The 24016-nt window shown below is 38.9% G+C and overlaps 1 protein-coding gene and 1 pseudogene across 2 annotated transcripts in view; one reads left to right on the top strand and one right to left on the bottom strand.

Annotated features, from left to right (window-relative positions):
* The window catches only part of SH3GL3 (SH3 domain containing GRB2 like 3, endophilin A3), a 140756-nt gene that overhangs the window by 113245 nt on the left and 3495 nt on the right, over nucleotides 1-24016 (bottom strand). The gene's annotated exons all lie outside the window — the stretch shown is intronic.
* LOC103007452 (actin-related protein 3-like) lies at nucleotides 890-2023 on the top strand (annotated as a pseudogene).

A 24016-nucleotide genomic window follows, 5' to 3' on the forward strand; every position in this document is an offset into this window, starting at 1 on the left:
TATGATTATACTCATGGAATGATTAGTTGATTGACTACAAAACATTTTTCCTGGATATGAAGATAACATTTCCTGGAAGTGAAGAAGTCCCGACTCCTAATTTATGAAAGTCAAAGCTCAAAACAAAGTAGATGCCAGAGGCAAACATCAAACTAATACAATAAAAGAATATTTTAATTTTGGTGCCACACCCCAATGATTCAGCTATTAAGAGTCTGGAAACCTGGGCTTCCCTGGTGGCGCAGTGATTGAGAATCTGCCTGCCAATGCAGGGGACACGGGTTCGATCCCTGGTCTGGGAAGATCCCACATGCCGCGGAGCAACTAGGCCCGTGAGCCACAATTACTGAGCCTGCGCGTCTGGAGCCTGTGCTCCGCAACAAGAGAGGCCGCGATAGTGAGAGGCCCCGCGCACCGTGATGAAGAGTGGCCCCCGCTTGCCACAACTAGAGAAAACCCTCGCACAGAAACGAAGACCCAACACAGCCATAAATAAATAAATAAATAAATAAAAGTTAAAAGAAAAAAAAGAGTCTGGAAACCTCCAATTTCTATAAAAGTTGTAAGCTTGAATTCATGAGAAAAGAATGTAAGCATACACAGTCATTCAGTCACTCAACAAGCACTTCTAAAGACCTCCAGGACAGCCTGCCTGCCTGGGTTGTAGAAGTGGTAGCCACTGACCAAGCCTGCCTCTGCTTCTGCTTCCCATCTCCATCCCTCACCCCATGACAGACAGTGGCCAGCTGTGGATGGTCAAATAGCTTCTATCTCCCGCTGCTCAACCCTGTCCCCAGTCAGCACCAAACAGTTGCAGCGGCAGCAGGTGACAAGGAAGATGGTGGACGGCTGCCGGCCTGTGTGCTGGACTATGGTACAGGGTATTGCTATTAAGGAGTCAGCAAAAAAAAGGATGAGAAAGCTCAAAGGAGGGTGATGAAAGGTGTTGATGACCTAGACTTCTTCATTGCTGATGAAGCAACAGAAAAACCTTCATATGCAAAAGAGTGGCCAATCCGCCATGGCATTGTTGAAGAATGGGACTTGATGAAAAAGTTTATGGATCAAATGATCTTTAAATATTTAAGAGCAGAACATGAAGACCATTTTTTTTTGACTGAACCTCCACTGAATACTCCAGAAAACAGGGAATATACTGCTGAAATAATGTTCTAGGCTCGTACATTTCTGCACAGGCCATTCTTGCCTTAGCTGCATCCTGGACCTCAAGACAAGGAGGAGAACAATCTGTTGATTGGTACGATAATAGACAGTAGAAACAGTGTCACCCATGCCACCCCTGTGGCTGAAGGGTATGTGATTGGCAGCTGTGTTAAGCACATTCCAAACACAGGATGAAAAAGAACATATTTTATTCAGCAACTGCTGAGAGATGGAGAAGTAAGAATCCTTCAGAGCAATCCTTGGAAACTTTAAAGGAAACTTTAAACTTTAAACTATAGTTATGCCTGCCCAGATTTAGTGAAAGAATTTAACAAGTATGACACAGATGGAGCAAAGTGGATTAAACAGTATACTGGAATCAGTGCTATCTCAAAGAAAGAATTTTCCATTAGTGTTCGTTATTGAGAGATTCTTGGGACCTGAAATTTTTTCTCATCTAGAGTTTGCTAATCCAGGCTTTACTCAACCTATCTCAGAAGTTGTAGATAAAGTAATTCACAACTGTCCTACTGATGTCAGACGTCCTCTCTACAAGAATATTGTCCTCTCTGGAGGTTCAACCATGTTCCGGGACATCGGACATCACCTGGAAAGAGATTTGAAAAGAACTATAGATGCCAGGCTGAAATTAAATGAGGAACTGAGTGGTGGTAGATTGTCACGAAAACCTATCAATGTACAAGTCATTACACCCAAAATGCAGTCACAGGCAATTTGGTTTGGAGGATCCATGCCGGCTTCCACACCTGAATTCTACCACGTATGCCACACCAGAAAGGATTATGAAGAAATTGGGCTTAGCATTTGTCATCACTATTCAGTGTTTGGAATCATGTAAAATTGACTTTGTAGTTATTGGGGTTAGGGAGATGAGGAAGAAATCATCTTTCTGATTGCCTTTTTTGCCTGGATGGCTGGTTTTGAGATTTTAAACTTGACTTGAAATAATAGGACCACACTCAATTACACAGGAATATTTTAGTAAGTTTATCAACATGGGAATGTAAAGGAGAGCCAAAACGATTAAATGTTTTTCTTCAGATTCAGTATTTGAATCGTATGTGTAACAAAAAGAAGCAGGTGTTCGTTCTTTCTGTGCCCTGATAGGTTCTATATTATTGAATTAGCCAAGATTTGATGGGATTTATTGGTACACTACAAATGTACCGATAAATATACATAACGCTTGAACTGAACACTTCTAAGTGTAAAATGCAAGAGCTTGCTTATATTTCATACTTTTTATCCTTTGAGGGAAAAAAGTCACGGGAAAACTAGTATTTGAGGGGAAAAGTGACCAAGTAAAGGACAAATTCACAAAGTAGCCTATGACACATGGCATAGACACACACACTCATGGGATTCCAGTTATTAGGAAATGCCTCCATACCCTGTGCCCCCCAGTGGTTTTCCTTGCAAGTGCTTTTGGGACTAAGAAGCTATTATCTTGGATTAACTGATACTTGCTAGTGCTTTCTGTTTAACTCTCATTCTGTTTCTTGCTTTAAAGGAAAAGTAAAAACAAGACTGTTGGACCAGTATTGCAGTTCTGTAGTGTCATTTCCTATTAAAAAAATTAATCATTTGATTACCTAAATTGGTCATTTTTGAAGCCTAACACCATTCTAATAAAGGCACAAATTTCTTTTGAATACTTGTTTCAAGTTCTTTTTAAGTTAATAAATCTATTTTCTTCAAACCTCTGCAACAGTTCTTTAAAATCCAACAATTGTAGCAAACTGACTTTTTATGTGTTCTAAACAAATAATTGTTAACTTTTAATATGTCGAGTGCTTTCATTTTGATAACTGGATCTCCACTTGATATTTTCATTTGTATAACTCATTTGCAGTCTGAAAAGTTTTTTTTTTAGTTCCAGTCTCTGACATATCATGGAAAGTTAATTTTCATTGCATTTAAAAATATCTGGATCATGAAGAAAAAGTGATGAAAATAAATTAAAACTAAATTACCTTTAAAATTTTTAATAAAAAAGTAGACTTCTGTGTGAGAAGCAGCTTGCAATGTCTGGTAGAAGGGCCTAAGAAGTAACCAAAATGATTTCAATACAACAAAGGTGACATTATTGATGTGTGTACACCCAGGGTTCAGGGAGCAGTGATGGGAAGCAATAGCTTTGGAGAAGAAGGAGGAAGAATAAAAGGAAGCTGGGTGAACTAGAGTTCTCCAGGCTCTGAAGATGGGGAAGAATTTTCCAGGAAGAAGTAACAGAACAGGCAAAGGACAGAATGAGCCCAAAGCTGCTGGAGAACGGAGGTTGAGCATTGCTAGAAAGAGCTGAAACCATCACACAAAAACGTAAAGAACTGAGAGTCTACCCTACGCCTGTAGGGACTCCATGGCAAGGCCTGGAAGGGGAATGACAAAGTCAAATTTATACTAGTGGCAACCAGGTACGGTGTTCACTTAGGCAAGAGCCATAAGCCCCCGTGGAACAGGGTAACGTGGTGGCGATGGAGAGGAAGGGGTGAATGGGAGAAATATTTAGGAGGTAGAATCTACACAGGACTTACTGACTGCATGTTGAGGTTGGGAGGAATGAAGAAGAGAGGAGAAACTGAAATAAGAAGCCATAAAAAATAGCCAAGAAGCAAGAAATGATGGTAGATTCCAGGAGAGATGGGTGGCATCGTCTGCTGGTCTACAGTAATTGTCGGGGCAATGGATGTCAGCTTCAAAGCCAAGAACAGCCAGGGAACAGGGAGAGAAAAGCAAGGAAAACACGCACATCTTATGCACACTGTCAAGCATGTGCAAATAAGTGGGAGAGAGTGGCCAACAGCCAAAGCAGCAGGCAGCATACATTGCTGTATCAGACATTCACTGGATACGTCCTACATGTTCCTTAGGTAGTTCCTGGACACTTGGTACACACAATAAAATACATATAAACAAACAGATTCAAATGTGATTTAATATTGCATTTTAACCAGCTATCTTTTTAAAGTAATTATGATGGCAAACAAAAATATTGTATACCTTTTCTCTTTATTCCACAGAGGAATTAGTTTATCAGACTCTGCATTAGTTAATTCATTCTTTTTTTTTTTAATGATTTCTACCTTTGTAGTGCTTAGGAATCATTTGGGTGGTGTATATATCTCACTATAGTTATTTTTTTTGTCTTTATTGAATTTTGTTACAATATTGCTTCTGTTTTATGTTTTGGTTTTTTGGCTGCGAGGCAGGTGGGATCTTAGCTCCCCAACCAGGGATTGAACCTGCACCCCCTGCATTGGAAGGCTAAGTCTTAACCAGGGAAGTCCCAGTTAATTCATTCTTGAGCAATCACGTTCATCACACAGGAAGGCACAACAAATGGAGGGGCCTTCATAATTGCTGAGGTCAAGCCCTCACTCTAAGATGAGAAAGCTCTGTGATCTTGAGGCCATCCCTTTACGTCTCTGGGCCTCCTCTCATTTGATAACACTTGTGAATGAGACTTCAGGCCAAACACTGGGACACAGGGAGGAATTAGGTCCAGACACTTTTCAAGGGCTGTTCATCTTTTCTCATTTGTTAAAACGGTGAAAATAGCCACTACTTGAGCAGGTGGCTATGAAGATTACATACGCGTAAGTTCCTCCTTACAGTCTGTACAAACAAAAAATGTTCAATAAATGGAAAAGCCCATGAAGAACCTCTAATATTGGTTTCATTATCGCCGTTTAGAGATGAAAAAACCAACACCAAGGAGAGTGAGTTACTCTCCCAGTCACACTTCTTGGCAAACGTGGGAAACCTAGTTTTCGCAAACCCAGGTGCTACTCTTCCCAGTACTCCCTGCTACCTCCCCTGATGGTGAGCCTCCGGCCCCCCCATTAGTCACCACAGCCAGCTGGTGAGGCTAGTAGCCCCCCCATTTTGGCACAACCACTGTTCAAATACAGGCCTCCAGTCTCTGCACTTCCCAGTTCCTTCCACCGACAGCCATAGAGGTTCAATTCCTGGAAGTTCAGCTTCAAGACATCGTGGAATGGAGTTGAATGAAAGGTACATTTAATATACCTGATTTAACAATGCCCACTCAGGCGGAAAAGAAAAAAAGATAAGAAAAGAGAAATTCCTTTATTTTCTCAGTTGCTCCTTACACCTGCTTCTACTCCTTCAAAATAAACCTGGGCCTCCATCCACTGTCCCCCAGGAAAGAAATCCACCGCTGTAAATCAGGAAAAATAAAAGTGAGTTATGGGCTTTGAGCTCCCAAGGGTCTAAGTCTTTGCTATTTATGGCCAAATTATGGAATTGTATAGGTTGTTTCGCTCTGAAATTTCTGCATTACATGCTGACTGTTAACACTACTCCTAGTCCTGGATGTCATCCCATCATATTGAGAACTCAACCCTTGAAGAGATATGACCACGAGGTTTAGACAATGATTCTGTCTTTTCTTGGAAAAAGCACTTGATCGAAGACATCAATTTGAATAGCAGAGATCCAGGATAAATAAAATTCAAGGACGTTGGTTAACTTTTGTTAAGCAGATTTTACGAGTTACATAAAATTTATCAAATTCTGTCTTAAGATACATAACTTTTACTTATGAGGTGCTAAGGCTCAATGAGAGCACCAGGGAAGAGTTCCCATCTGCCTTAGACTATTCTAGAAACTACCTATTCTTGCATCCTCTTCTCAAAATCGTCCCTAATAGGTCACTATGAGCAAAGGGCTCGCTTCCCCTCATTTCTTGCCCATGTTCCCACAGTCGTGTGAAGCTGCTCACTCACTTCAAAGCCTGCCTTCTACTGCTCTGCCCACTCAGCACTGTTGAATTCGTATCATGACTAGACAGCTCTCTGCCCTCACACCTGATCATTCCACAGTTCCCACATTATGCCGGCCAAGCTCCTTCGAAGAGAGCCTAACACAACAGCACATGGGCAAATGCTCAACTCGGTTCCATCCAATCTGCCTTCCAACAAGGTTTCCAGGAACAGTCCCAGACGAAAAGCCAAGAGCTGTCTCTACGGAAACCATATTTATCTCCTTAGCAAGTACTGGCAACACCACAGGCGACCAGGAATCATCCTTCTACTATTCAAACCGGAGGAGATGTCAACCTGCCTATGAACCGTTTCAGCAATATGTGCTAGTCTAAGACGTTTAAAAAAGGTCGCCAACCATTTGGCAATGGACCATGTTAATTCATCACACATGTTTCTTTTGGCCTGCAGAGGTTTTTTAAAATATAAATTAATTGCCAATATTTCAAAACTAGGAAACTTCATTTAAAACATCTGGATTTTGCACATTCCTCCCCCCAAAGCAAGAGCATTCAGGCAAACAATAGGTTGGAGTTCAACAGAAGCAGGCCATCCAGGTTCCAATCCTGACTACTTGCTGAATGTTCATTCAACATTAGAGGATGGTTCCATGCAGTGTTCAAAAGGCTTAGGATTCCATAAGGGACAACCAGGACAAGAAATGACCAGACAGTCATACCTGCTAAGAAGGGATTTTATTTGGGTAACTCAAAGGACTTCTGCTTCAGGGAAGACGAAGTAGATATACTTTTCTCTATTCCTCCCACTAACTACAACCAAAATCCTGGGCATTATATATAACACAAACCCGAGAAGGCCCTGACAGGTGGAAAGAAGGAGGTACACTGAGTAGGCACCTCAGGGCCCAAGAAATGACACAGTGGTGAGCTTCCTGAGTTTTCTTTTTCCCTCATACATCCAAGACTTGGAGCTGAAACAGCAGCAACCTGTAAATACCAACAGATGCAGGAAAATAAATAAATAAGTAACCTCAATAAAGGCCTGCTCTCTCCAGCCAAAGGATCAGGCAAGGAGCAGTCTAGCAAGACAGAAATGTTTAGATAATACCCGCTCTACTCCAGCTCTACTCCAAACACCACAGAAAGAACTGTGACCCCTACCCCCATCCACACTAGCAAAGGATGAGTGGACTGGGGGAACTTGCACCTTTGCCAGGTTATAATGAGGTGACCCAATCCCCCCCCCCAATTCTCTCTTCCCCTGGATGGTGTCAGAGAAAGTCAAGTAGGGAGCCAGTACTTTCATCCCCACCAGGTAGCAACAAGCTCCACCCTGCCCACACCTTCAATGTCAGTGGACAACATGTGGGGGAGCCTGGACCTCCACTCCCACAAGCAGTAGTAAGGCACCCTCTCACCCTCCTTCCTGGGGTGTATCAGAGGAGGCCTCATGGAGAATCAGGACTTCTACCACCACGCTGTGGTAATGAGGCCACCCCCTCCCATGGTGTAAGTTGAGGCCACATGGAAACAGCTACAAGGCACTTCTACCTATCCCAGCCAGAGGGGTATCAGCGCAAGCCTACTGAGGTGCCAGAACTCCCACTCCCACATAGCAATAAGGAGGCACGAACCCTGAATGTCAACAGTCTAAGTGAGAAACCTGGACATTTACTCCCACTTGGAAGTAACAAGGCAATGCCACCACCTTCCCTTGCCAAGGCAGTGGGAAAGAAAGCCAGTAAAAACAGACAATTTAATTAAGATCCAGAGTCTCACAAAATAATACCTAAAATGCCAGAGTTTCAATTTAAAAAATCCTACCATCATGAGAGTGTGGCCAAGATGGCAGAGTAGAAAGACCCTGAGCTCACCTCCTCACATGGGCACACCAAAATTACAACTATTTACAGAGCAACTATGGATGAGAATGACCTGAAGACTAGCAAAAAAGGTTTTCCACAACTAAAGATGTAAAGAAGGAGCCACAGTGAGACAGGTAGGAGGGGCAGAGACATAGTATAGTCAAGACTCACACCCCCAGCTAGGCAACCCACAAACAGGAGGATAATTATAATTGCAAAGGTTTTACCCTAGGGGTGAGGGGTCTGAGCCCCACATTGGGCTCCCCAGCCTGGGGGTCCTGCACTGGGAATACAAGCCCCAGAACAACTGGTTTGCATACAAGAGAGCCAGAGGGCTATAGGAAACAGACTCCACTCTTAAATGGCTCATGCAAAATTTCACATGTCCCGAGACCCAACGCAGAGGTAATAATTTGAAAGGAGCCTGGGTCAGACCCACTTTCTGACCTTGGAGAGTCTCCCAGAGAAGCAGGAGGCAACTAGGATTCCCTTTGAGGGCACAGATGCTAGCAAGCACCATGTCGGAGCCCTCCTTCTAGCCTAAGAGCACTGGGGCTTACCCACCCACCAGCCAGTTGATACCACCCCGGGACCCCCAGGACCCTCAGCCAGCCATGCCAGGACCTGGTCCCACATACCGGCAGGCCAGCAGCATCCGCATGAGGCAGGGCCTGGAAGCCAACCAGGCCAGGGGACAGTCCCACCTACAAGTGCACCCACAGTAGTCAGCCCTGTCTCAACAGAAGGGCCCACTCAGTCCACATAGAAGGCACTGCTAGAGCATATAGCTTTGGTGGCCAGAAGGGAGTGTGCTACTGAGCCCCATAGGACATCTCCTACATAAGGCCATTTCTCTGGATCAGGAAAAATAACCAACCTACCTAATACGTAGAAATAAAAATAGTTAAGCAAAATAAGGTGACAGAGGAATATGTTCCAAATGAAGAACAAGATAAAACTCCAGAAGAAGAACTAAGTGAAGTGAAGATAAGCAATCTACTCAATAAAGAGTTCAAGGTAATGATCATAAAGATGCCCAGTGAAATTGGGAGGAGAATGGATGAACACAGTGAGAAGTTTAACAAAGAGTTGGAAAATATAGAGAAGAACTAAACAAAGCTGAAGAATACAACAACTGAAATAAAAAATATACTAGAAATAATCAACAGATGAAATGATACAAAGGAGTGGATCACCAAACTGGCAGACAGAATAGTGGAAATCACCCAAGCTGAAAAGAAAAAAAAAATTTTTTTTTCCTAAGGATAGTTTAAGAGACCTCTGAGACAATATCAAGCATACTAACATTCACATTATAAGGGTCCCAAAGGAGAAGAGAGAGAGAAAGGGACAGACAACTGATTTGAAGAGATAATAGCTGAAAAACATCCCTAACCTGGGAAAGGAAACAGACATCCAGGTCCAGGAATCACAAAGAGTCCCAAACAAGATGAACCCAAAGGGATCCACAGCAAGACACATTATAATTAAAATGGAAAAAATTAAAGACAGAGAGAATCTTAAAAGCAGCAAGGAAAAGCAACAAGTTACATAAAAGGGAACTCCCATAACACTTGTCAGCTACTTTTCAGCAGAAACTTTGCAAGCCAGAAGGGAGTGGCATAATATATTTAAAGTGATGAAAGGAAAAAACCTAAAACCAAGAATACTCTACCTGGCAAGGCTATCACTCAGATTTGAAGGAGATATAGAGAGTTTTACAGACAAGTAAAAATAAAAGAGTTCAGCATCACTAAACTGGCTTTACAAGAAATGTTAAAGGGACTTCTCTAAGCAGAAAAGAAAAGACCACAACTAGAAATATGAAAATTATGAAAGGAAATATGTCAATGGTAAAGGCAAATATACAATAAAGGTAGTAGATCAGCCACTTAAAAAGATAGTAGGAAGGTTAAAAGACAAAAGTAGTAAAATCATCTATATCCACAATAAGTAGGTAAAAGATGAACAAAAAGACGTAAATGTGAAGTCATAAACATTAAATGTGGGGCGAGGGGGAGTAAAAATGCAGGGTTGTTAGAACGCATTCAAACTTAAGAGATCACCAACTTAAAATAATCATGTGTATATATATATATATATATATATATATATATATATATATATATATATATATATATATATATATGTTGTTACATATAAACCTTGGGGTAACCACAAACCAAAAATCTGTAATAAAAACACAAAAAAGAGAAAGGAATCCAGACATAACAATAGAACAGTTATCAAATGATAAGGGAAAAAAGCAAACGAAGAAGAAAGGAATGCAAAAGAACCACAAAAAAACCCAGAAAACCATTAACAAAATGGCAGTAAGTACATACCTAATCAATGATTTCTTTAAATGTAAATGGACTAAATGCTCCAATCAAAAGATATAGAGTGGCTGAATGGATATAAAAATATAACCCATATATATATTGCCTACAAGAGACTCACTTCAGATCTAGAGACACACACAGCCTGAAAGTGAAGTGATGGAAAAAGTTACTCCATGCAAATGGAAATAAAAAAGAAAGCTAAGGAAGAAATACTTGGACCAAAGTAGACTTTAAAACAAAGACTGTAACATGAGATAAAGAAGGACTTTACAGAATGATAAAGGAATCAATTCAACAAGAAGATATAACACTTGTGTGTGTGTGTGTGTGTGTGTGTGTATCCCCAACATAGAAACAACTAAATACATAAAGCAAATATTAACAAACAAAAAGGGAGAAATTGATAGTAACACAATAATAGTAGGGGACTTTAACAACCCACTTACATCAATGGACAGATCATCCAGACAGAAAGTCAATAAGGAAACACTGCTCTTAAATGACACATTAGACTAAATGAACTTAAAGATATATAGAACATTCTATCCAAATACAGCATAATACACACTCTTTTCAAGTGCACATGAAATATTCTCCAGGACAGATCACATGCTAGGCCACAAAACAAGTCTTAATGAATTTAAGAAGACTGAAATCATACCAAGCATTTTTTCCAACCACTATGCAATAAGACTAAATCAACTATGAGGAAAAAACTGCAAAAACACAAGATATGGAGGCTAAACAATAGGCTACTAAACAACCAATGGGTCACTGAAGAAATCAAAGAGAAAATGAAAAAACTACTTGGAGACCAATGAAAATGGAAACAAAATGATTCAAAATCTGTGGGATGCAGCAAAAGCAGTTCTAAGAGGGAAGTTTATAGTGATAAAATCCCACCTAAGGAAACAGGAAAAATCTCAAATAAACAACCTAACCTTGCACCTAAAGGAACTAGAAAAAGAACAAGCAAAATCCAAAGCTAGTAGAAGGAAAGAAATAATAAAGATTAGAGCAAAAATAAATGAAATAGAGGCTAATAAAATAGAAAAGATCAATGAAACTATGAGCTGGTTCTTTGAAAATATAAACAAAGTTAATAAACCTTTGGCCAGACTCATCAAGAATAAAAGAGAGAGGGCACAAATAAAATAATAAATGAAAAAGGAGAAATTACAACTAACACTGTATAACTACAAAAGATTATTAGAGATTACTACAAACAATTATATGCTAATAAAATGAACAGTCTAGAAGAAATGGAAAAACACAGACTCTCCCAGACAGAATCAGGAAGAAATAAAAAATACAAACAGACCAATCACCAGTAATCAAATTAATCAGTAATTTTAAAAACTCCCAACAACCAAAAGTTCAGGACCAAAATGCTTCACAGATGAATTCTACCAAGCATTTAAAGAAGAATTAACACCTAACCTTCTCAAACTATTCCAAAAAATGGAAGAGGAGGAACACTGCCAAACTCATTCTACAAGGTCACCATCACCCTGATACTTAAACCATAAAAAGACACTACAAAATAAAGAAAATAACAGGCCAGTATACCTGATGAACATGGATGCAAAAATCCTCAACAAAATATTAGCAAACCAAATTCGACAATACACTAGAAGGATCATACACCATGATCAAGTGGGATTTATCCCAATGGTGCAAAAACGGTTCAATATCCACAAATCAACCAATGTGATATACCACATTATCAAACTGAAGAATAAAAATCATATGATCATCTCAATAAGGACTGAAAAAGCTCTTGACAGAATTCAACATCCATTTATGATAAAAGTTCCCAACAAAATTTGTATAGAGGGAATGTACCTCAACATAATAAAGGCCACATATGACAAGCCCACAGCTAACATCACACTCAACAGTAAAAAGATGAAAGCATTTCCTCTAACACCAGGAACAAGACGAGGATGCCTATTCTTGTCACTGTTATTCAACATATTATTGGAAGTCTTAGCAATTGCAGTCAGACAAATAAAAGAAACAAAAGGAATCCAAATTGGAAAGGAAGAAGTAAAACTGTCACTGTTTGCAAGTGACATATACTGGATACAGAAAATTGCCACCAAAAAGCTATAACAATGAATGAATTCAGTAAAGTTGCAGGATAAAAAATTAATATACAGAAATCTGTTGTGTTTCTATACACCATCAAAGAGCTATCAGAAAGAGAAATTAAGAAAACAACCCCATTTATAATTGCATCAAAAAGAATAAAATACTAGGAGTCAATCTAACCAAGGAGGTAAAAGACTTGTACTCAGAAAACTATAAGACGTTGATGAAAAAAATTAAAGATGACACAAACAAATGGAAAAAATATACTGTGCTTATGGATTGGAAGAATTAATATTATTAAAATATTACTCAAGACAATCTACAGATTCAACGTAAAAATACCCTATCAAAATGTCAATGGCATTTTTCACAGAACTAGAACAAACAATTCTAAAATAGGTATAGAAACACAAAAGACCCTGAATAGCCTAAACAATCTGCAGAAATAAGAACAAACCTGGAGGTATCACAATCCCTGATTTCAAACTATACTACAAGGCTACAATCATCAAAACAGTATGGCACTGGCACATAAGCAGACACATAGATCAAGGGAACAGAATAGAGCCCAGAAATAAACCCACACTTATATGGTCAATTAATCTACTACAAAGGAGTCAAGAATATACAAAGGGAAAAGACTGCCTCTTCAATAAAACACTAATTCAAAAAAATATATAAACTCCTATGTTCACTGCAGCAGTACTTCCAATATCCAATATATGGAAACAACCGAAGTGTTCATCAATAGATGAATGGATAAAGAAGATGTGGTATATACATATATATACACATATATATATATATATATATATATATATATACACACACATATACATACACACACACACACATATACATACACACACACACACACACACACAAGAATATTACTCAGCCATAAGAAAGAATGAAATCTCGCCATTTTCAACACCATGGATGGGCCTTAAGGGTATTGTGCTAAGTGAAATAAGCCACACAGAGAAAGACAAATACCATCTGATTTCAGTTAAATATGGAATCTAAAAAATGAAACAAATGGACAAACGTAACAAAACAGAAACAGACTCATACATACAGAGAACAAATGAGTGGTTGTCAGAAGGGAGAGGAATGAGGGCATGATGAAATAGGTGATGGAGATTAAGAGGTACAAACTTCCAGTTACAAAATAAATGAATCTCAAGGATAAAATGTACAACATGAGGAACATAGTCAAGAAGATTGTAATACTTTGTATGGTAACAGATGGTAACTAGACTTATCATGGTGATCATTTTGTAAAACTTAGACATATCAAATCACTATGTTGTACACCTGGTACATGGTGTTGTAAGTCATTTATACTTCAATTTTAAAAAAAATCACCATCATGCCAAGAACCATGAAGCTCTCAAACTGAGTGAGAAAAGACAATCAACAGATGTTAACATCAAGATTACAGAACTATTAAAATCATCTGATAAAGATTTTAAAGGAGCCAAGAAGCAATTATAAACATGCTCAAAACTAATGAAAAAAATAGAAAGTCTCAGCAAAGAAACAGAAGGTAAAAGAACTAAATAGAAATGATAGAACTGAAAAATACAATAACCAAAATGAAAAAATTCAACCTGCAACTCAACCACAGAATTCAGGAGAGAGACAAAAGAATCAGTGAACTGCAAAGAATAACAACAGAAATTACCCCATCTTAACAACAGAGAGAAAATAAACTGGGAAAAAAAAAAAAACAGAGCTCAGGAACATGTGGGACTATAACAAAATATCTAACATTCACATCATCAGAGTCCCAAAAGGTGAGAAGAAAGAGGGCAGGGATGAAAAGGCACTAGAAAAAACAATGACTGAAAACTTCCCCAGTTTGGCAAAACACATAAACCTACAGATTCAAGAAGCTAAATGAACCCCAAACAGCATAAGGCAAAAGAAATCCACACCAAGACACATCATAGTCAAACTTCTAAAAACTAAAGACAAAGAAAGAATCTTGAAAGCACTGAGAGAGAAACAGCATCTAACCTATAAAAGAAAAACAATTCAAATGACAGCAGACTTTTCATCAGAAATTATGGAGTGACATAATATTCAAGTACTGAAAGATAGTAATTGTCAACCCAGAATCCTATATTCAGAAATGAAGGTGAAATCAAGACATTCTCAGGTGAAGGAAAACTAAGAAAATTTGTCACCAGCAGACTTATCCTAAAAGAAGGGCTAAAGGAGGCTCTCTAAACAAAAAGGAATGATAAAAGAAGAAACCTTGAAACATCAGAAAGGAAGAAAGAACACAGTAAGCAAAAATATGGGTGAACAGAATAGATTCCTCCTCTTTGAGTTTTCTAAATTATGTTTGATGGTTAAAGCTCAAATTATAACACTGTATGACATGTTTCTAAATGTGTATAGAGGAAATATTTAACCCTGTTATATTATAAAAGGGGGAAGATAATGGAACCTAAAGAAAACTAACTTTTCTACACTTCACTGGAACTAGTAAAATGATGACACCAGTAGACTGCAGTAAGTTACATATATAGAATGTAATACCTAGAGCAGCAACCAACAATGCTATTCAAAGAGATACAGGTATCCCCCTACTTTTCAAAAGTTTGCTTTATGCCACTTTGCTTTTACAGAAGACCTACATTACTACCTGTTTTCACTAATTAAAAGAAATCTGAAGAGGATTTTTACTTTTACGAAAAAAGGAGAAATGCAAAAAAAGTGTTCAGCATTTGTTTTGCAGCAAGCTGTTATAGAGGCAGCACACACCCAGAGCAGCAAGAGTGGCACCACTAAGCTCAATCCCTGGGAACTATACTCAGCATCTCAATATCAAGCTGAGCTTTGAACTGTATCTGTCAGCATATGTAGTTTATCTCAATTTTTTATGCATCTCTTAGCAACGTGTGTGCTAAGGTAATTGTGTCTCTACTTTACTCCATTTTGGCTTATGAAAGGTTTCATAGGAACACTCTACTTTGGATAGTGGGAGAAAACTGTACACTCAAAAATGTTATACATAAATCAAAATAGAATTCTAAAAAAATTCAAGTAACACACAAGAAGGCAAAGAAAAAAAGACAAGAAACAAAAAACAAACAAACAAAAAAAGGTAGCCTTTAGCCCTAACATATAATTATGTTAAATGTAAATGGTCTAAAAACACCAATTAAAAGACATATTGGTGGAGTGAATTACCATGACCCAACTATATGCTGTCCACAAGAAACTCACCTCAAGTAAAGCAATATATGCAGGTTAAAAGTAAAAGAATGAAAAAATACATATCATGCAAACATTAACCAAAAGAAAGCAGGATTAGCTATATTAATATCAGATAAAGTAGACCTCAGGGCACATAAAATTAGCAGAGACAGAGAGGGACATTAAATAATGATAATGAATTTAAAAGGGTAAATCTACCAAGTAGACATAGAAACCCTAAATGTGTATTTACCAAACACTTGAATTGCAAATTATGCAATGTGAAAACTGACAGCAATGAAAGAACATATAGACAATAGATATAATTATAGATAATTATATTTGGAGACTTCTGTCAACAATTAAAAGAACTAGACAGAAAACCAATAAGGATATTGAATTCAACAACACTACTGACCAATAGGATTTAATCAATATTTACAGAATACTCCACCCAACAACAGCATATACACACTATTTTCATGTGCCTTCAGAACATATAACAAAATAGACCACATTTTGAGCCATAAAATAAACCTCACAAAATTTTTAAAAGTCAAAATCATATAGAATGTATTCTCTAATGACATTGGGATCAACCTAAAAATCAAAAACAGGGTTAAACAGGAAAAATTACAAACACTGTAAATAATCGTGGATCGAAGAAAAGTCTCAAGGGAAGTGAAAATGTACACTGAATGAATGAAAATTAAAATACAACATACCAAAATTAGTGAAACACAACTAAAGCAGTGTTGAGAGGAAAATATATAGCACTCACTGCATACATTAGAAAAGAGAAAAGGTTTCCAATCAATATTCTGCTTCCTTCAAGAACCTATAAAAAGAACAAAATAAACCCAAGCAAGTAAAAGGAAGGAAATAATAAAATAAGAGCAGAAATCAATGAAATTGAAAATGGCAAAACATTGGGGAAAATGAAATAATGACCTGGTTCTTTGAAAAGATCAATATAACTGACAAACCTCTAGCAAGACTGACAAAGAAAAAGGGAGAAGGCATGAAATTACCAATATCAAAAGTAGGGCTTCCCTGGTGGTGCAGTGGTTGAGAGTCTGCCTGCCAATGCAGGGGACACGGGTTCAAGCCCTGGTCTGGGAAGATCCCACATGCTGCGGAGCAACTGGGCCCGTGAGCCACAATTACTGAGCCTGCGCATCTGGAGCCTGTGCTCCGCAACAAGAGAGGCTGCGATAGTGAGAGGCCCGCACACCGCGATGAAGAGTGGCCCCCGCTTGCCACAACTAGAGAAAGCCCTCACACAGAAACGAGGACCCAACACAGCCATAAATAAATAAATTAAATTAATTTTTTTAAAAAGTCAAAGAGACTCTATACACATGTAATAAGGGAACTGTTGATAATGATTAATAGGGGAATACTATGAATAACTCTCCACACATAAGTTTGATAACCTAAATGAAATGGACCAATTCCTTAAAAAACACAAACTAACAAAACTCCCAAATGAGAAATCTCCAAGCCCAGATGTTTTCACTGGAAAATTCTACTAAATGTCTAAAAAAGAATTAACATCAATTTTACATAATCTCTTCCAGAAAACAGAAGAGTAAGCACTTTCCAATTCATTTTATTAAAGTAGTATTACCTGATACTGAAACTAGACAAACACAGTACAAAAAATAAAGACCAATATCCCAAAAATATAGAAACAAAAATCCATGGCAAAACATTAGCAAATAGAATTAATTCATCAATATATAAGAAGAAATATACACCATGATCAAGTGGGTTTTATTCTAAGGACACCCAACTGGTTCAATTTTCAAAAATCAATTAATGTAATCCACCATATTAACAGGCTAAAGAAGAAAAAAAATCACATAATCATATAAACTGATGTAGAAAAAGCCTTTGACAAAATTCAACACCTATTCATGATTTAAAAAACACTCAGAAATAATAGAATTAGAGAAGAACTTCCTCAACATGTTAAAAAGCATCCACGAAAGATTTACAGCTAACATTACTCTTAATAGTGAAAGACTGAAAGCCTTTCCATAAGGGTGGGGAACAAGGCAAGGATTCCACTGTCAATGCTCATTCAAAATAATGCCGGAAGTTCTAGCCAGTGAAATAAGGCCAAAAAAAAAGTAAATAAACGGCATATAACATGGAAAGAAGGAACTAAAACTGTCCCTATTTACAGATGACATGATTGTTTACCAAAAAATTTCCAAGGAATATACCAAAAACCAAACCAAAACAAACAACCCCCCCCCACAAAAAAAATCCCTCCCAGAACTAATAAATGAATTCAGCAAGGTCACAAGTGTAAATTTAATGAAGCATGTATAGGACTTCTACGCTAAAGACTCAACATAGGAGTCATGTCAATGCTCTCTGAACTGATACACAGTTTTAGTGCAATTCCTATAAAAATTCCAGAAATATTTTTTGTAGATATAGATACGATTATTCTAAAATTTATATGGAAAGACAGAGGAACTAGAATAGCTAAAACAATTTTGAGAAAGAAGAATAATGTGGAAAGAATCAGTCTGATTTCAAGACATCATGTAGTGACAGTCAAGACTGGGTGCTATTGGCCAAGCGATAGATCAGTGGAATAGGATAGAGAAGGCATGAATAGATCCACACAAGTATGCCCAACTGATTTTGTCAAAGGTTCAAAAGCAATTCAATGGAGGAGGGATAACCTTTTCAACAAATGGTGCTGGGGTAAAAGAACACTCATAAACCAAAAAAAAAAAAAAATGACCTTCAACCTAAGTCATACCCTATAAAAAATTAACTCAAAATGGACAACAGGCTTAAATGTAAAACGCAAAACTGTAGAAGTTTTAGAAAAAAACATAGGAGAAAATCTTCAAGATCTTGGACTAGGCAGAGTTCTTAGATACCATAAACATGATCCATAAAAGGAGAAATTCTTAAACTGCATTTCATCAAAATTTTAAAGTTTTGCTCTGTGAAAGAAGATGAAAAGACAATCTACATACTGGGAGAAAATATTTGCAAACCATACATCCAACAAAGGAGCAGACTCTAGGATATTATAAAGAATTCTCACAAGTCAACAGTTAAAAAAAAATTCCAATTTAAAAATGGGCTAAAGATATGAACAGACATTTCACCTAAGAGGAGATACAGAAAGCAAATAAGTACATGAAAAGTTGTTAAACCATTAGCAATTAGTGAAATGCAAGGTAAAACACAACGACGTAACTCCATACATCTAATAGAATGGCTAGAATAAAAAATAGTGACAATAAATCCTAGAGAGGATGTGGAAAAGTTGGAACCCTCATACATTACTGGTAGGAATATAAAATGATAGTCACTCTAGAAAAGAGTGAAAGTTTCCTAAAATACTAAACACGTAACTACCATGTGATCCAACAACTGCACTCCTAAGCATTCAACCCAGAGAAATGCAAAGTTATGTTCACATAAAAACCTGTACATAAATATTTATAGCAGCTTTATTCCTAATAGCCAAACTGGAAACAATCCCAATGTCCTTGGACAGGCAAATGGTTAAACAAACTGATATCTGTAATAAAAAGGAGAAAACTACTGGACTTCCCTGGTGGCACAGTGGTTAAGAATCCGCCTGCCAATGCAGGGGACACAGGTTCGAGCCCTGGTCTGGGAAGATCCCACAAGCTGCGGAGCAACTAAGCCCGTGTGCCACAACTACTGAGCCTGAGCTCTAGAGCCCGTGAGCCACAACTACTGAGCCCGCACGCCACAACTACTGAAGCCCTCACGCCTAGAGCCCGTGCTCCACAACAAGAGAAGCCACCGCAATGAGAAGCCTGTGCACCGCAACAAAGAGTAGCTCCCGCTCACCACAACTAGAGAAAGCCCGTGTGCAGCAATGACGACCCAACGCAGCCAAAAGTAAAAAATAATAAATAAATAAATAAATTTTTTTTTAAAAAAGGAACAAACTATTGATACCTACAACAACCTAGATGAACCTCTACAGTATTACGCTGAGATAAAAAATCCAAGCCAAAAGGTTACAGACTATATGGTTCCATTTATATAACACTTATGAAATGACAAAATTATAGAAAGGAAAACAAATTAGTGGTTGTCAGGCATTAAAGAGGGGGTGGGGGCAGAAGAGGAGTGGGCAAGACCATAAAAGGGCAACATTCATGATCCTTCTGATGATGAATCTGTTCTGTATTGTGTAAATAAATGAGCTCAGCAAGGTCACAGGTGTAAATTTAACAAAGCATGTACAGGTCATGTATGCTAAAAACTACAAAATCCTGATAAAATAAATCAAAGAGCAAAATACATGGAGAGATATACCATATCCATGCATTAGATAATGTAACTGTAAATATCCTGGTTGTGAGAATGTACTATAGTTTTGCAAGATGGAAAAATCTGGGCAAAGGGCATAAGGTATCTGCATTCTTCCTCACAATTGCATGTGAATCTGCAACTATCTCAAAAAAGTTTAATTTAAAAATACATGGGATTATAAAGGAAACCAATTGTACTGAACTCAGTCATCAAAATACCAAAATATTTATCATACAGTTTTTTAAAAGTTAAGCAGTGTGATAGAGAGGGCATATGCCTATTTGAATTGAGTGGTCAGGGAAGACTTCTCTGGCAAAGTGGCCTGTAATCTGTGCTATGATCTAAATGACAATAAGGAAACACTTTGCAAAGATCTAGAGGAAAGGCGTGCAAGGCTGAGGAAACAGCTCTGGCAAAGGCCCAAAGAAAAGAAGACCTTAGCACATCAAAGGAACAAAGAGAGGCCAGCGTGGCTGAACAGCCGCAGGAGAGGGAAGGGAGAGGCCAAGTTATGTGAGGCTTCACAGGCCAGTGGAGGAAGTTGGGGTTTTATTCTAAAAGCAACTGGAAGCCACTGAAGCACTGAAGACTTGTAAGCAGTCTACATTACATTAACAGAATGACATAGTCTGAGATACATTTTTAGAAGAGCATTCAGGTCACTGTGGGTAAATGGATTGTACCTGGTAGGAAGAAAGGTCTGGAAATTGGTGCGGAGGCTCTGGCAACCATGTGGGCAAGAGGTGATAGTCAGAACAAGGATAGTAGTAGCAGAGCCAGAAAGAGGTAAAGTGAATGAGGGATACATTTTTAAAGTAGAACCAAGAGGAAGTACTTTCTGATGAATTAGGGATAAGAGAAAGAAAAAAATCAAAGATGAATCTTGTTTTTGTCTTATTTTACTTGAGCAGTTGAGCAATTGACTGAAATAGAAACCACCAGCAGAAAAACATGTTGGGGTGGTGAAAATTAAGAGTTCAGGTTTGGACATCTTAAATTTGACAACCTTTTAAATATCCAAGAGGTGAGGTGATGTAGGCAGTTAGACTTATGAGTTTGTTATGGGTCTGTGTTCAGGAGGAGTGTCTGGGCTAGAAATATAATTTAGAGAGCAATCAACGTATAGATCATGTATAAATCCATGAGGCTGGACAAAACACCTTGAAAAGGGGGAGTTACTCCAATTCAGAGCCCTGAGGCACTCCAGGACCTAGTTTTCAAGGGGACGAGAAGGAGCCATTAAAGGAGATCTGAGGGAACAGCCACTGAAGCCAGAGGAAAACCACACAAGTGTAGAAGGAGTTGTAAGCAGAGAATGGTCCGCTGGGTCAAAGGCTGCTGAGAATCAGATGGGGAAGTGATCGTCCAATTTGGCAACTTGGAGGTAGGTCACTCACCACCTAGGTAAGGTGGTCTCAGACAGATGGAGAGGAAAGTCAACTGGAATGGGTTGAGAAGAGAATGGGAAATGAGAAAGTAGAAACGGGGCAACAAAAAACTTTCTCAGTACATTTTGCTGGGAAGGGGAGAGAAGAAATAGGATGGAGGTAAAGCGGGATCTCGGACCAAGCAAGGATTTTTTTCCTTTCTTTTTTATCAGATAGGCGAGATACTGTTTTATCAGATAGGCGATACTGTTAGGGAAACCACTGACTGAAACTGCCCGCCCTGGCCAGGTAACCACTTGCGTGAGTTATCTTACAACAGGAGGTCCTGGTAAGGAACGTGGAACTAACAAGCCACCACCAACTGGAAGAATTCAGGAAAGGTCAAAAGGAGAGAGGAGACAGCAGTCCATATGTCCTACCAACCTCCCAGAATCCTCCTCGCTGGAATCTATCTTGGCTGAGCAATGCGCTCACCACCAGTAAGGACCCTGAGTCAGAATGATTGGCCAGAGACAACCCGGAAACTAACCCCATCACAATAAAACCCGAGATTGCGAGCCACGTGGCAAAGCAGTCCTCCTGGGTTCTCTTACCCTCTGCTCTCCACCCGGGCGCCCCTTCCCAATAAAGTCTCCAGCTTTGTCAGCACGTGTGTCTCCTCGGACAATTCATTTCTGAGGGTTAGACAAGAGCCCACTCTCGGGCCCTGGAAGGGGTTGCCCTTCCTGCAACAGTACTAGAGAGCATTCCATATGCCGATGGAAATGATCCAGGAAAGAAGAAAATATAGTGCAGAAGAGAGATGCAACAGGAGCAAAATCCCTGAGAAAATGAGAGGAGACGGGGTTCAAGGCAGAGTGCAGAGACCAGCCAGGTGTACCCTGTCCTTGTTACACTGGGAGAAACAGAGGAGCACCCACGCATTAGCTGACAGGTCCCTCCAGACTTCTGAACTGTGGCCCATAAGGAAGAAAGAACACAGACGTGGATGAAGAGATATCACTCAGATATCAGGTTCATGAGTAGGGAGTACCCAAGTCATCCAGCCTGAAATAGCAGCAGCTTCTACCACTGATGGATGATTCAATCATGCAAAGCACTTGGTGACATCAGTGTTTGAGAAAGATTTAGCCAATGCCGGTGGGAAAGACACCATCATCCAATGAATTACAAAGTCAGAAGGAACAACACTGGGCTCAGGAAGGTCACTGCTGCTGGTGCTGTGGTAAAAACATGTGGGGATGACCCTGGGAATTGCAAGGGAAGAGCTCATCCGGAAGGCATCTCACAGAAGAACTCGAATAGTTAGAATTGCAACAATGCCTTCCCAATCATCCCCAGCGCTTCCTCCAGCCCCTTCCCCCCAACTCAACACTTTCCCAGGTTTCTAGTGAAAAAGAAAATCTAGCTGTCCACGTTTGGCTGATGTAGACTCTCCAGAATAAATTCACTTATTAATTAGCCAAATAAAGTTGTGTATCAGTTCTGTTTATCGGCAGTTTTATTTTCTGGGTAAAGCAGGCCAATGATAGCGTCCCCCAAATACACATGATACACCCCCACACGCACTTAACGCTGGGAAATATAATTTATAGTCAGTTGGTTAGTAAAGTTGAAAAATGAATCTGAAAAGAATAGTACACACACACACAAAAAAAATCCCTGCTTTTAAATGCATTTTTAATCAAATTCCAAGTGATAGCCTCAATTACAGTTACTTTAGAGAAAAGGCATCAGTGGTAAGAAATGCTTGGATTATACTGTGTTCTTCAGATATTAAAAAAATTAAAACTAATTTAGTTTGAGCATCTACTCGAGCACCCTGAGTTAAAATATATGGATAACACATAGATTTATGGATTAATTTATCAAGCAGTCTATGTGGAAAGGAGCAAGCATGTTTTAGCTTAATACATTTTCTGATGCATCTAAGTAAAAAAAAAATTAATCATTATGGATTTTGCAAAGTGCATTTTTCTTTCTCTCTAATGAGAAAGTGAAACAAGAGACATTCACTGGCTCCCTAGAGATTCTCATAATTTGCAAAGAATATCCTTCTCTGAAGCATTTACCCCTAAAGGGTCAGCCTGTGCATTTAGTCATTACAGGGAGAATGTCTTGGCCCCTTATGACCACTCATCATTTTTCTGATTAATGCATCAAAAGAGAAGGGGGGAAGGTTACAAAAAACACTTTGTTAGGGCCTCCCCATTCCCTACTGTGTTCCTGGGTCACATGAAAGAGCACTGCTACATTAAGGGCAAAAAGAAGTAAATTTAACATGAAGCCCACAGGTGTCATCACCATCTTGTGTCATCGCCAGTTGGCTAGTTTGGGGAGAGAAGGATAAGAAGAAAGAATAAAACTAGGCTTTCATGGGATGGGGAATAAGGCTCCTAGAAGTCCATAAAGGGAATAAATCTGGCTATTAGCATAGCGTCCAGGTCAGCACAAGCACAGATGTGGCCTAAGCATCCTGCACCAACAATAAATGCTGTCAAGAAAATTATGATGAAATAAACATAATTAATACAAATCAATGAGTGGTGACATATCATTATTGTAAGTTATATTTTTATTGGTCAGGCACAATGCTTAACAAGAAACCACAATGCCGTCTCTAAGCTATTTGTATTTATCTCTAATAACTCAAGCTGCATCCCTACCAGTAGAAAAGTAAACCACTTGATTAAGAACCCTTTTCAGGGACTTCCCTCGTGGCGTAGTGGTTAAGAATCCACCTGCCAATGCAGGGGACACGGGTTCAAGCCCTGGTCCAGGAAGATCCCACATGCCGCGGAGCAATGAAGCCCGTGCACCACAACTACTGAGCCTGCGCTGTAGAGCCCGTGCGCCACA

The sequence above is a fragment of the Balaenoptera acutorostrata genome, chromosome 3, assembly GCF_949987535.1.
Source record: "Balaenoptera acutorostrata chromosome 3, mBalAcu1.1, whole genome shotgun sequence".
Lineage (NCBI taxonomy): Eukaryota > Metazoa > Chordata > Mammalia > Artiodactyla > Balaenopteridae > Balaenoptera > Balaenoptera acutorostrata.